Genomic DNA, 15,187 nt, shown 5'->3' with positions numbered 1-15,187 from the left:
GTCCCCGGCCTCTCTGGCTTCCTCCCCTCCTCCATCTCTGGCCACGTTTACGGCCCCGTCCCCGACCTAGCTTCAATTGTTCCAAACTCAACTCCATCTCCTTTAATCCCTAGTTTCTCTCTCTCAACAACCCCACCTGCAACCTAAGATTATTGCCCATTACAAGTGATGTCAAGTTGGGCAAGAGGGGAAAGAGAAATCACGGGCTCAGAGCCATTGAGGGCAGTGAAAGCGTTGATGAGGATGAGGAACTTTGCCCTGTTGATTGTGTGAGGGAGTTCTACACTGATGAGGAGTTCCTGAAGATCTTGGAGAAGTCAAATGAGACTAAGTCTCTGGTTTTGGTCGATTTCTACCGGACTTCGTGTGGGAGTTGCAAGTACATAGAGAAGGGGTTTGCGAAGATGTGCCGAGGGGCCGGGGATAGGGATGATTCTGTTGTCTTTGTCAAGCACAATGTGAGTGTCTAGTACATTCATTCTGAATATTTAAGTTGACTATGAATGATAAATTGCTTTTCGTCGGTTGTGTGGTTTCATACAACTATAACAGAATTTTTGCCAATTTGTGCACGAGAAAACGGGAAATAGTATTGGACGAACATGGTGTTTGTTAAAATGACAAAAACTTCTTCTACAAAGATTGCGATTACTGATAGAATGGTTCATGGTATAGGTGATCAAGTAGTCTTCCTCGAGCACAATGTGCGTGTACACTCAGGGAGAATGACATAGGGACTCTGTGTATCATAAGGGAGTCCCAACTTAATTATTACCTTAGGTAGGCAAATTAACCTTATGGCATAAGACATGACATACATGTCTATTCCCTCAGCCTTTGGCTATATTACATGTTTCTATTCCATTTTAGGTTCAGCTAACCTGCTACTAAATTCTCTAATAATAAAAACAATATGTGATGTGAGCTTTTAGTCAATTTGCTTATTTATATATTGATGGGATGTATGTTTGTCTTACTCAAATTCTCTAGCTGTTAGAACTTCATGCTAGAAATGGATATTTAACAATGACAGGATGCCGATTAGTCTTACTCATCTTCTAATTTTTTCCCCTTTTGTCGCAGCATGTTTTTTTTTGGTGAATTAAAAGAAAAAAGTCAGAAATTAATTATGAACAGAATAGAAGTGGAACTGGAGAATTATCCTTCATCCTTCCTATTATTATTGTTTAACTCATAACAAAATTTATGGAAATTGGGAGAAGGTTTTTAGAGAATTTTCTTTGAGATAATTGAGAAAGAAGTCTATCAATAGAAAAAGAATAAATATTTTTCAAATTAGGTTGAAATTCATAAATAAGTCAGCATGTGCTTTACATTGAATATGCCAGGTTCCTTGTTTTACTGCTTTGACCAGTATCTGAAATTCTAAAAGTGGACAAGGGTCATAATGAAAGAACTGTAACATAGTCCTCCTGTATTTTCCTGAGAATCAGATGAAGAAGATAAAGCTTCTTTGTTAGGAAAAACAAACCGTCTTTTTTATTAATGGCCCTTTGACTCGTGTCATGCAATTATATCAGGATTCAGGACAGATTATCTTCTAAGTCAAGTTGTAATTAAGTAGTACACAGAACCATCACCAATTTAATTTCTTCAACATGGCTCATCACCTTCACTTGCTCCTCCTCTTCGTGTCTATCCTGAGCCTAGCTGGCCATGGAAACTCCCACCTGCACAAGTAAGTAACATTGGTTGATTTTATTCCTATACTAATCATTTTTATAAGCAAACAAAACAAGTGACTATTCTGTTACGGTACAAAGAATATAACATATCTGTTTGAGGTGGGAAAAAATAAGCAACTTGGAGAAACTTAATTAGGGAGTACATGAAAGTTATCATCAGAACCGGCCCTGGTTTACTTTTCGCACATGGCCCCTAAAATGTCAGAACCGGCCCTGAGCCTGATCCTATGAAGTCACAACCAAGTAAACTTTTTTTTTTTGGGTAATTAAATTGGGTTTTGTTCTATCATCAATTTATAAAATTTAGTTTTTTTTAATAAAATCTTTTCAGTTGAGGTTGAAGATGAGACGGTTGATAATGGAGGATCAGAGGCTTCAAAAGCAATGCAGCAGAGTATAGGTAATTTAATAAAATTTTATTAGCATTTGAGGAAAATTTCGTGGAGTTAAATTGACTGTTTGAAGTTTTCAGTTGATTTGGTAATAATATTTTGAATGAGATAAACTAGGACTTGTAAATAAGTGATGGCAACAAAGTTATATTTACATATACAGTGATTTGCCTATCTATATGCAGCACAATAGCAAATATGCTAGATTATGAAAGTTCTATATGCATGCTCATCATAGATAAATCAATAACAAAATTATACGTGTGTTAATCCTCATTATCTGCAGCATATATGCATGCTCATCATAGATAAATCAATAACAAAATTATACGTGTGTTAATCCTCATTATCTGCAGCATGTATCTAGAATGGTTAAACATTATCTGATAACAAAATTATACGTGTGTTAATCCTCATTATCTGCAGCATGTATCTAGAATGGTTAAACATTATCTGTTGCATGTATCTAGAATGGTTAAAAGAATATTGACATATCAAATATTATGAAATAGTTTGACTTTCCTAAGCTACCAGGGCTGGGGACAAACAAATTCTTTATTGAGAATTCCTCTTTAAGAATCTAGATAAGTTATATAAATGTTGTGCCTCTTTAAGCTTCTCAGGCTCAGTGGGGAGGTTGGATGAGATAGTGTCCATATTTGTAGGGGTGGCAAACGGGTCGGGTCGGGTTGGATCATAGTTAACCCGACCCGTATAAGTGTGACCCGACCCGACCCATTTAATAAATGGGTCAACATGACCCAACCCGTTTATTAAACGGGTTACCCGACCCGACCCATATAACCCGAATGACCCGTTTAAGAACTTATGGTGTTTTTTCACCTCCAAAATACAAGTTGTAATATAACATCAACGCCTCTGAGTTTGGTTGTTTTGTTGAGCCCATCAGCATTGCTATCTATTCTGTTTAGGACTAATTCCATTGATATCTGATGGCATGGCTAATTCCATTGATATCTGATGGCATGACCAATATCTTACCATCTTAAATATATATCATGAATATAATAAAATGTTATGATTTAAAATAGATCATGCATGTAAGAAAAATTGATAAACACATAAACTTAACCACGCAATAGTTGACAGGAAAAGGATGAAAAAGCAACGCTTTGTACACTTAATCGTTTTTCAACACAAAAAAATGCTTCATCATTTACATTATGTATCACCAGCACGCATATGTAAACTTAACCAATGCTCTTCTCCCTACTAAAATGCAATTTCCTCCACAGCCTTCAATTTGGCACACCATACAAGAACCCATCACAATATTCACTATAATTCAAAACTCTCTACAAGCTAAAAAAGAAAGAACACAGACTATATGATGAATCTAAACTTTTCTCATTATTGCAGAGAAACCTTGTTTCATAAAGGAGCTGCACAAGTAGTTCTAACTGATTACACCGGCTCTTCCCCGCGACTGATTACACCGGCTACAATGCACGACCCTCCTCGCTCTTCCCTGCGACATCTGCAGGGATGTAATACATCAAAATGAAGCAGACAAAGAAAATAAATGCATTACTATTACAAATCAAGTGTTAGTTTATCTGCAATTTTTTTTGAGCTGACATGCAAATTGGATGAAACAAGTGCTATAATTTTCTTCATACACAATAAAAATCCAATTACTATTCCTAAGTAGCTATTTCTTAACCAAAACTGAAAATATTTTCATTTCGATCCTAACATTTGCTGCAGCAGCTCTATTTAACTCTTATGTACATGATATACATAAACTAGTGTTCGCTAAAAGAGCATATTACTCAAACCAATCAAAATTTAGACAAAAATTAACTTTTTGAAAAAGAATAGAAATTGCATAAATCGTAGTAGGCGGGGAGACAAATTCCCTAACACTGTGCATATGAATAGACAAATGCGAACATAATCACACAACAATATTGTTCAGGAACCAAAGCCCTTCCCCTCTTGAAAACAGAGAGCTAAGAAAAAGAGAAGACAAAAGCTGCTAATTTTCTTAACCGTTTCATTCTTTAAGTATCTTTTCATGTCAGAGACTTCTATTCAGAATGAATTCAAACATTATACACCATAATAAGATAACTTCACATTCTCACCGTTTTGGTATATCTTCAGGTATCTGGTTCCCTGGCTGTGAGAAGAAATGTTTGGCATTTTGAGCCACCTCTGCTTCAAGTATTGCTTCCAGCACGATATCTGATCCTTTAGGCTTACCTGGGCATTACATCAAAATCCAAGATTGCTTTAAGATGAGCATATACAAGTAGTAAAAGTAGGGAGTGAAATAGAAAACAATAAATATATAAGACTAATATTAATTTCTGACACTTTTCTAGGACACTCTGTCGATGTCGTAATTTATGATTATTAAATACTTACGTCATACTAATTGTGTATTATTAACTATTAAGATATATATTTATCATCCATATATGTTAAGACCAAATTAATAGAAACAAATTGAAACAGAGATTCACACATAGCAAAGTAAATATGCTTCAGTATAATAGAGGAGATAGATTTGGTTGTTATATAGAAAGATGTATTTAGACCAATTCCCTGATCGATCGGACCTAGGTAAACATAATATCAAGTTTTGAAATATCAGCAAATACCAATAAATCAGCTGTACTTATCAGGAAATTAAGCACGTTGAACAGAACTGCCCAAAACAATTGATACTGTCAATATTAGCTAAAAAAGGACTAACAAATATTGCATTGGCTAATAACACCTAACATGAGTACGATTACATTTTACCATAGTTAATTTTATAATATCATATTAGGAAAACTGAAAAGAAATCAATCACAAGAAAACTTAAAATTAAACAAACTTATTTCATATGCTGATACTTCAACGCAAAAGTGATGAAACTGTCAAACTACTGCCACCAATACCAATAAGTGAGATTTTTAAAGGAGGGTTGATACGAAAAACTCCCTTCTCCATTGGCAAGTTTAACAGTAGCAGCACAACAGGCTCATTTGATGCAGGACCAACTGATTGATGAACATCTACAAATCTCTTAAGAAATGTGGTAGGCTTAGATACTGACTGGAAGAAATATATTACTCTGGAATCTAATAAGTGAAATTAGATACTGACGGAAGTCTGAAATAATAGTATATTAATAGGAAAATAAACTATTCCACAAATGTTCTTCTCAAGGGTAAGAACTTTCTTCTGAGGCTCTTCTTAGTACAATTTTAGTGTTCGACTTGGAAAAGACTAGCTTAGATGCGATCATGGGGTGTTTCAAGTCCTTTTTTATTGTACTGCCCCAAATGTTATTGGATTGCATGTGCCCCAAATTGATTGAAATGAAACAGCTCAAGGAGAGCCCTACTTTACTGTGATGACTAAAGAAACAGACGTTCAGTCTCCAATATAATATCAGTGAACTGTATATTAATGCTCTTTCCTTCATGTTTTGGATGGTACCTGATATTGTGGCTGGCTGGGAGAGGAAAAATGCACAGAAATGAAAAAATTGATTAGACTAATACACAAATTGGTGTTTCCGAATCAACAACCCCACTGCGGCAATGAAAACCTTCTAAACTCGAATACACGTAACTAGAAAGTGATGATGCATCCTTTTGTAAACCTTCTAAACTCGAATACACGTAACTAGAAAGTGATGATGCATCCTTTTGTAGACTACATGAGATCAAAGTTACTGATAGAACATAAATCAAAATTTCCTTCTTGGCGTACATCACACAATCTCAAGAGCTACAGCAATGAAAACCTTATAAACTCGAATACACGTAACTAGTCCTTCTGTAGACTACATGAGATCAAAGTTACTGATAGAACATAAATCAAAATTTTCTTCTTGGCGTACATCACACAATCTCAAGAGAGGTTTTTTTAGGCTGTTCTAAAACAAGAATGCCATACTATCATTAAGAAAGAGAGGCAAAAAAAATTTTTTAAAACAACAATATTCCATTGCTAACCTAGCAAGGGAATTCGAGCACTAATTACCATTATTATTTATGCTAATATTAAATGGGATAAGATAGAACAAGCCCACTGAGTAGAGAAATCAAAGGAAAGAAGTTCGGCAAATGTAAAATGCTCATGGTATGATAATTGCTAGGGAACAGATAAGTCAGAAATCTCAATCGTTCATGCACATTCTTAAGTTAATTCCAATCTCTAGAGTGCAAGAAGCAAGTGAAAATCTCCAAAAATCAAACCATAAACCAATAGTCAAAATTGAACAAGAATGCAACAGAAGCTCTGATACTCCATGCTCTTGAACTGTTTTAGGTACATAGTTTAACCTAGAATTCCTCAAAATTCCTCAAAAATCAACAAAATTGCAACCACAAAATCAAGCTAAGATCTTAGTCTCCTAATTTTAACCTAGAATTTAGAAATCGGGGCTGAAAATTACATATCTAGGGTTTCTGATCTGATCCTTGAGCACTTGAGAGAAAGTCGAAGGTGGCGCTTGCGCTCGAGGGGAGAGGAGATCACAGGCCCTGAGGAGAGAGGAGATCCAAGATGAAGCTCGAGCTTCAGGCAAGAGGAGATCAAAGGTGGGGCTCGAGCTTGAGGAGAGAGATCGGAGATGAGCTCGAGATCGGAGATGAGCTCGAGGGTAGAGATCGGAGGTGATGAGTTTTTTTCCGGAGACGAAGGGACCAAGGGCTTCTTCGTTTATGAGAGACGAAGCGGGTCGGTGTTATACGGGTTATTATATGGGTTATACGGGTTGTTAAATGGGTCAGGCGGGTCAACCTAATTTACCCATTTAATAAACGGGTCACTTTGGGTTGACCCGTTTATGACCCGACCCATATAACTCGACCCATACCCAATATTAACGGGTCGGGTCGGGTCGGGTTGATGGGTCGGGTCATAAATTGCCACCCCTGGTGAATATTTTCAGTTTTCAAAATTTTAATGATGTAGTGCACACATTTCCAGTAAATATTTTTAGTTTTCAAAATTTTAATGTTGTAGTGCTTTCTTGTTAGCTTTGTTTAGAAATTGAACCTATTGAAGTAATTTTAATTTTGCGTGACAATTCACAAGACTATTTGATGTGTTAGGGGTTTGGTAAGTCTGAACTTTTTTTTAAAATAAGTATCTGATTGATTTGAGGGGAATTCTTATAGGAGGGAAACTGCGAATTGAATCTGCCTCTGTGGAAGTCATTGTTTCTGTTTGGAAAGCTCTTGATCTTGTCACTGAGCAATTGCTTGAAGAGATTGTTAAGAACTTGTTCTTCTAATATATCATAGTTTAGTTAAAGAATTGTGTGAAACTCAATGCAGTAATTTTTTTTGCATTGATGATTTCAGTTACTTGATAAGTTTCTGGATGAAGCGAGACTACTTGTTGTGGATCCACTACAACAAATTGCACTCATTTAGACAGGTATCGTGGCTTTTGTGTTAATATTGTCATAAGTGTAAAGTTTGATATAAATATTGTTGTTTTGAGGATATCATTTTGTCATTATTTGGCTTGATATTTTTCTTCTTATGCAATCTTTCAACATAAATATCTTACTCATCAATACATAAATAAAAAGTATATATTAGAGCATTACTGAGTACACTTTTTTGTGTTTGATTTTAACTTTTTATTTGCCTTACTGAGTACATTTCTTTCCATTGCAGCTACACAATAGAAGTTGGAGATGGATGGTGAAGGTGGGAAGAAGAAGCCAGAGACATGGCGAAGGAAAGGCTTACAACGTTGATAATACATGGGTTCTCTGTAGTCTTTATTGTTCAAGTCTACTTAATCATGATTGTTGGATTTGTTAATAAAATATGTGTCAAACACTTGTTATTTGTTTAATAGAATTGCGTTTAAATTTATTTACTAATGTTATTATTTGTTTCATTTTAATGATTGTGAAAATAAGCATCGATATTATTTTAGTTGTTAATATGCAACTTGTTTGGAGTATAATTTGATGTTTGGTTTCTTTGTTAATGTGAATGAGAGCAAATTTGTTGTGGATGTTCAGTTTCAGTATAGTTGACAGAAAATATATTATTTTTGGCGACGCAAATTAGTGTCAATAAAAATATATTTTTTACTGACTAAAAAAAATGCTTTTGCCGACGCTATATTGCGTCGCCAAAAATAATATCTTTTAGCGATGCGTCGCCAAAGGTATAGTTTTTAGCGACCCTTAATTATGCGTCGTTAAAAGCTAAACTTTGGCTGACGCTAACTTGCATTGTCAAAAATATAATTTTTAGCGACGAACAATTTTACATCGTTAAAAGCTATACTTTTGTCGACGTATAGCTTTTTGCCGACGTTGCATGCGTCGCCAAAAGTACACGTTTTACCGACGCAAAATATTATGCGTCGCTAAAAGATGTACTTTTCTCGACCCATGACGCGTCACCAAAAATGTACTTTTGGCGACGCAGTGTATTTGCGTCGCCAAATACTTTTCTTAACGCACTTTTAGCGACACTGCATTTTGCATCAGAAAAGATTTTTCCCGATGTTTTTTAAACCTTTGCCGACGTTTTTGTTTCGTCGGTACTATTGTATTTTGTTGTAGTGTGTAGATCAAAACCTAGACGAGGTCGAGCTCGAAGTCCAGGTGAACTCCTCAGGCGGCTTCAGACGAGGCTGGTTGCAGGTGAGCTTGAAGAGGTGCTGTCAGGCGAGCTCGAGGAAGGCGCGAACTCCAGGCCAAGTCAAGTTCCCTCAGGCGAGCTCGACGAGATCTGAAGCAGGTGGGCTCGAGCTTCGTAGGCGAGGTCGACGACGAGATCTTCAGGTGAGCGCGGATGAGCTTCAGGTGGGTTCTTCCGCAGGTGAGCTCAAGGTCCCTCTTCACAGGCGAGGAAGCTCGCTTGTTGCCTGTGGGCGTGGAGAGGCGAAGGGGTTGCCTGTTAGGAGCGTGGAGCTCACCTGTGGTGGAAGCCAGCTGGTTCCCACCCGATTGGCCCTAGGGTTTCCCTATTTAAGGGAAACACATATTGCGAGGAGCAGTGTTCTTCTCCATGAGCAGAAAGAAAAAAACGCCTGGCGGCGTTTTCTTGGAGGAGCTCCTGTAGCGGAAATTTTCAGAGGAAAAATTTTGATCCCTTTATCGATTCTTCACAGTGGGTTTGAGAGGAGATTTTACAAGTTATAAAATCTCACGCCTTGAAAGAACAGCAGATAGTTTTTCTGTTGGTTCTCTTTTGAGAGATCTCAAATTTGAGATCTGCTCTTTGCAAGCTTGTAATCTTCTTTGATATAAAAAGAAAATTATTTGTGTGGCTCCCAAGGACGTAGGCAAGTTGTCGAACATCGTTAAAACTTGGTGTCCTTTTTCTTTGTTATTTTCTTGAAATTTTTTTTTTTGCTGTAATTTATTATTTCTATTGTCTTAACACAAGATCCAGTTGAGCAAATTCCGCAAAGGGTTAATATTTGACAGGTGGTCGAGTAGCTTGAATCCCCAACAACTGGTATTAGAGCCCTTGTTCAGATCTGTGTGTGTGAGAATTGGCAGAAGAAGGCAAATCAAAAATTGAGAAGTTTGACGGATCAGACTTTGCCTACTGGAAGTCATAGATGGAGGACTATCTGTTCTAGAAGGATATTTACCGTCCGTTGATGGGTAAAGCAAAAGGAAAGAAGAAAGAGGAATCCGACGAGGATTGGGAAATATTGGATTGGAAGGCTTTGGGGCAGATCCGATTATCGCTCGTAAAATCAGTAGCACACAATATATTAAAGGAGAAGACGACGGTGGGGCTTATGGAAGCGCTCGCAACGATGTACGAGCAACCGTCAGCTACAAATAAGGTACATCTCGTCAAGACGCTATTCAACCTCAAGATGGCAGAAGGATGTTCCCTCACGATGCATCTCAGTGAGTTCAACATGAATATTGATCAACTCATCTCAGTCGACATCATGTTTTTGATGACGAAGTGAAGGCCTTACTGATACTATCGCAGTTGCCGGATAGTTGGGCAGGTTGCGTGATCGTAATTAGCAACTCGGCAGGGAAGGGAAAGTTGAAGCTGAACAAGGGGGCAGCTATAATTCTATCCGAGGAGGTTAGAAGAAAATCGAATAAATCAAAAGGTTCAGGTTCAGCCCTAAGTCTCGAGCAAAGAGGCAGAAGCCATAATAGGGGATACCAAAACATGAATCGTTCAAAGTCGAAGAAGAAGAGGTTGAACTCGAAGGTGAGACCTATCAAAGGGAAATGTTGGAACTGCGGCCAAGAGGGCCATATGTCTTCTACCTGTAAAGCATCAAAGAAGGATAAAAATGAGCAGGAGGCTCATATTGTGCAAGATGCATTGATCCTCGCTATGGATAGCGATTTCGATTCATTGGTCATTGATTCGGGAGACTCATTCCACGCCACTGCTAATAGAAGGCTAATTCAGAACTATGTAGCAAGGGACTTTGGGAAAGTATACTTAGGGGATAATGAACGCTGTAGTGTTGTTGGAAGAGGTGACATGCAGATATAGTTGAAGGGCTCCAAGTCGTCTCTGAAGAATGCCAGACATGTACCGAAGCTGAAGAAGAATCTTATTTCGGTTGGCTAGCTTAGAGCAGAAGACTATATTACAACATTCACCAAAGATTCGTAGAAAATCTCTAATTGTACTATGGTCATTGCCCGTGGCAATAAGATCGGTACCCTCTACCTAACTTCACACGCGAGTGACACCATCGTGATTGCTGCAGGCAAGGAGAATGCAGATCTGTAGCACAATAGACTGGGACACATGAGTGAGAAGGGTATGAAGATTCTTCACTTAGAAGGGAAGCTAACCGGTATCGATTCGGTGGAAGTCGGTGTTTGTGAAGACATCATCTACGGGAAGCAGAAGAGAGTTAGTTTTCAGAAGAGTGGAAGACCACCTAAAGCTCACAAGCTAGAGCTTGTTCATACAGATGTATGGGGTCCAACTAGCGTGTCTTCTCTTGACGGTTCGGCATACTACGTCACCTTTATTGACGATCACTTGAGAAAGGTGTGGGTATACTTCTTGAAGCACAAGTCAGAGGTGTTTAACATCTTCAAGAAGTGGAAATTCATGGTGGAGAACGAGACAGATCTGAAAGTGAAGTGTCTGAGATCATACAATGGTGAAGAATATGAACTGGAGAAGTTCAAGAAGTTTTGTGCTCTGAACGGGATTCATTTGGAAAGGACTACTCCAGGGACGCCACAACAGAACGGCGTAGCAGAAAGGATGAACAGAACGCTGACAGAGCATGCGAGGAGCATGCGTCTACATGCAAGTCTACCTAAAACTTTTTGGGCAGACACGGTGCATACATTAGCGTACTTGATAAATCACGTGCCATCAGTTCCATTAAACTTTGGGATTCCGGAAGAGGTTTGGAGTGGCAAGAAGGTCAATCTCTCAAACTTGAGAGTCTTTGGTTGTGTGGCATATGTCCACATCAGTGATCATGGTAGAGACAAGCTGGAAACTAAGTCACTGAAATGTATTTTCATTGGGTACGGTATTGTTGAGTTCGGGTATCGTCTTTGCGATGAGAAGAACAGGAAAAACATCAGGAGCCAAGACGTCATATTCAATGAGGAAGTGATGTACAAGGACAGATATAATGCCAAGGTAGGCCAAAGAAGTGGGAGCAACACTATGGATGCGGGCGCATCCGAGTACATGAATTTGGATGAACTTCCAGATAGGAGAGACAATATTAATTCTGACCAAAGAACGGAGGAGACTCCAGGTGCAGAACCGACTACCCAGGGCGAGGATCTTAGGAATTAATTCTGACCAAAGAACGGAGGAGACTCCAGGTGCAGAACCGACTACCCAGGGCGAGGATCTTAGGAGGTCATCCAGGGTACCCAAACCGAATCCCACCAGGTGCAGAACCGACTACCCAGGGCGAGGATCTTAGGAGGTCATCCAGGGTACCCAAACCGAATCCCATGTATCTCTCGTCACTAGACTACCTACTTTTGATGGATAGCGGAGAACCAGAATGATATGAGGAGGCTATGCAAGTGAGCGAATCTCAACAGTGAGAGCATGCAATACAAGAAGAGATGGATTCTCTCCACTCGAACGAGACATGAGAGTTAGCCCAACTACTTGCACAGAAAAAAACCTTACATAATAAGTGGGTTTACTGGGTCAAGTAGGAGAGTGATGGAAGGAAGAGATACAAGGTCAGATTAGTCATGAATGGGTTCCAACAGCGAGAAGGAGTGGATTATTGTTTGTGGGAAAAATGTGAAGAAGAATCTGAGATCAAAATTGTTTTATTCTCTCTAACAGCTTCGAAAAAGAATGATTATAATTATCTCAATTACAATTTCTCTCTAACTGACTTTAGAAAAAAGAAATTACAATATTCTTAATCGGAATCCCGATTTACAAAAGAAAAGAGGATCGACGGAGACCCTCCCCTTTGTTTAAAACTTGGTTCTTCAAGGTGTCGATGAGCTTTCGATGTTGTATCCCGTGACGATCCGAACTTTTCACCTTACTGGAACACAGTATCTTCCTCTTGATTGATATGGAGGAGGACTTGCGTGACAAGTTTGACAATAACTCATAATGAGTTAAGGAACTCAAAACGACTTTAAACTCTTATAAAGAGTTGATTAAAACCGAAATAATCGGTTAATAAGCCAAGATTGAGCTCCGGAGATCTCTGTTGCTGGAGAGGGCTCTTGGTTGAAGAATGTCGATCTCTCCCTTGTGGAAATTCATATGATCTGAACTGAACCTTTTGCTTTGCTGGGTTTTACAATATTTATAGGGGATTAAGGTGTAACCGCCCCTTAATGGCTCCTTAAAGGGGGTTATGGGTGTAACAGCCCCTTAAATCACTCCTGAGTGAAGTTATGATCCCCTAAGATCATGGGGGAATGGTTCTGGAACCGTTCATCTCGTTTGAACGAGTCAAACGCAGAAAACGCTAGTTCGACCCTTGCGTTTTGATGTTGCAACACAGATGTAGGCGTCTAAAATGCCTATAGGTGTCTGCACATAGCTCGAGACAAAGAGAAGACAATGAATGTCATCATTTGAGTAAAACGGAATCATTCAAAGCCGTAAAGAAGCTAACGAGCGCATGAAGCGATTCAGCGAACCGTAAGGTCAACGAAACGACAAAAATACCCAAAACATCGGAAAAGATCTCTAAAAAGCCTCGGAATCCGCATGGCGCACGGGTCACCACTTGGTGACCCACGACTGTGCAGGTCACCCCGGGCTGACCCGCGCCCAGAAACGCCCCGGTGCCCGAAAACGCGTATTTTGATGATTCTTTCGGGATTTCTTCGTTCTAGAGGTTCCTAACTGATTTGATATCATCCACAAACATGGTTAGGCTGTTATTGACTGAAGATAAGGTCAAATGACTAATTCTTATCCAAAAACAGGTATCCGAACCCCTATAAATACAAGCCTAGATCCCCCATTCATAGGGGCGCGGATTTTAATCAAGAGGGTGAGGTGCTGTCGAATTGCAGAGCAAGGGAGCCACAAATTTTAGCAGAGGGCTAGCAGATCTTGGCGAACTCCGACATAAAGAAGGAGCTATTCGAGAGATCTGAGGCCTATTCCCCTCATTCCTTGAAATCAGACTTGGACTTGATCTCGAGAAGAGTAGTGATCTCGCTTGGTCGAGATCATTTACTTCAGCAATTACTTCCTTGGTGAAGTAAGAGCTCTGAATAATCAATCTGTCAACCGGATCTGATCCGCGATGGTCCACGGATATCAACGTCCCCGGCACAGGCAAAGATCCCACGCAAAACAGAGGCTAATAAATAGTTTCTGTGTGTTGTTTGATAAAGTTGTAATCTTTTATTTTTTATTGTGTAAGAAGATCGCTAATAAATAGTTTCTGTGTGTTGTTTGATAAAGTTGTAATCTTTTATTTTTTATTGTGTAAGAAGATCTTATAAAAAGATCTGTTGTTTGATAAAGTTGTAATCTTTTATTTTTTATTGTGTAAGAAGATCTTATAAAAAGATCAACTTTTATTTATTTTAATTTATTGTAATGACTGAAGTTGTAATAGATTCAATAGCAATGAAGAAAGCAACTTTTGACCCTAATACGCTGGCGACCACAGTGGGAGCCAATAGTCTCACTGCGGAGACTGTCGTGTCGCAACCATGGATCAGGATCCGGTTGATGCAGATCTGGATTCCTCCTCAATTAAGGAGATAGCCCCTGGAGACGCGCCCACTTTATCAAAGAGAGCTCGTCAAAGATAGCGCCAACACCTCACGCACTAATTCACCAAGTCTTTGGAGCCTGTTGACGGGATCTGCTATGAAGCGGATCTAAAATTTAGAAGGTGCCAAGTGCCCCAACAGCGAACAAACAGCTCCTCCTTCGAACCATCAACGAATGAATGAGTCTGTGTCAAAAGGACCCGTTCAACCCTTGAAGAACGCATTCAGAAATGCCGCGTACTGTTTACGCATGCGCGAATTCTTATGCAAAAGACACAAAAGATGCAGAAAGAGGACAAGGCCAAAGAACAGCCAAAACTACGCCAAATATGGAGGCCGAAGTCCAGAACAACGGCCGAAAAGACCGCAAAACGCGGGTCACTCCGAGGTGACCCGGCCAGCAGCGGGTCACCCCGAGGTGACCCGCGCCAAGGCCGAAGTAGGAGGTGTTCCGCGCCCTCACCCAGAGGTGACCCGGCCAGCAGCGGGTCACCCCGAGGTGACCCGCGCCAAGGCCGAAGTAGGAGGTGTTCCGCGCCCGTTTTTCCGCTTTTGTCTCCATTCGTTCCTTCCCCAATTGAACCCGTACCTCCGGTGAAGCCCCACGACAGTGTGAACCTGTCCCGATTTAAAACAACAACGGTGGATCGCCTCGGTCCTCTACACGAAGATCGGGGCAAAACTTTTGTTAGAGAATGCTTGGGCCTAGTGAATGAACCTCGAGCAACTCATCGAGCTGGGAATCACACACGCCCTTGCAACAATTTGAAGCCACCCCCTAATGAGAAAATCCATATAACCGATCACATTAGATTGCGTGTCAAAATCCAAGAGCCAGTTGAGGTCCTGCGCTCACGAAAGCGTGGCTCTAAACGCATGACTCTTGAGAA

General features: G+C 39.6%; 1 long non-coding RNA gene across 1 annotated transcript; it reads right to left on the bottom strand.

The window, feature by feature from the left end:
• Positions 1-3,214: 3,214 nt before the first annotated feature.
• Positions 3,215-6,799, bottom strand: LOC109827590. The gene is made up of 3 exons (XR_002243471.1): positions 6,519-6,799; positions 4,207-4,324; positions 3,215-3,596 (listed from the first exon to the last, which is right to left on the bottom strand). It is a non-coding gene; the product is annotated as an uncharacterized LOC109827590 (long non-coding RNA).
• Positions 6,800-15,187: the final 8,388 nt, after the last annotated feature.

Source organism: Asparagus officinalis, unplaced genomic scaffold, assembly GCF_001876935.1.
Source record: "Asparagus officinalis unplaced genomic scaffold, Aspof.V1 AsparagusV1_Un312, whole genome shotgun sequence".
Classification (NCBI taxonomy): domain Eukaryota; kingdom Viridiplantae; phylum Streptophyta; class Magnoliopsida; order Asparagales; family Asparagaceae; genus Asparagus; species Asparagus officinalis.
The sequence above is the reverse complement of the archived record's forward strand: the minus strand, read 5'-3'. Positions and strand labels throughout refer to the sequence as shown.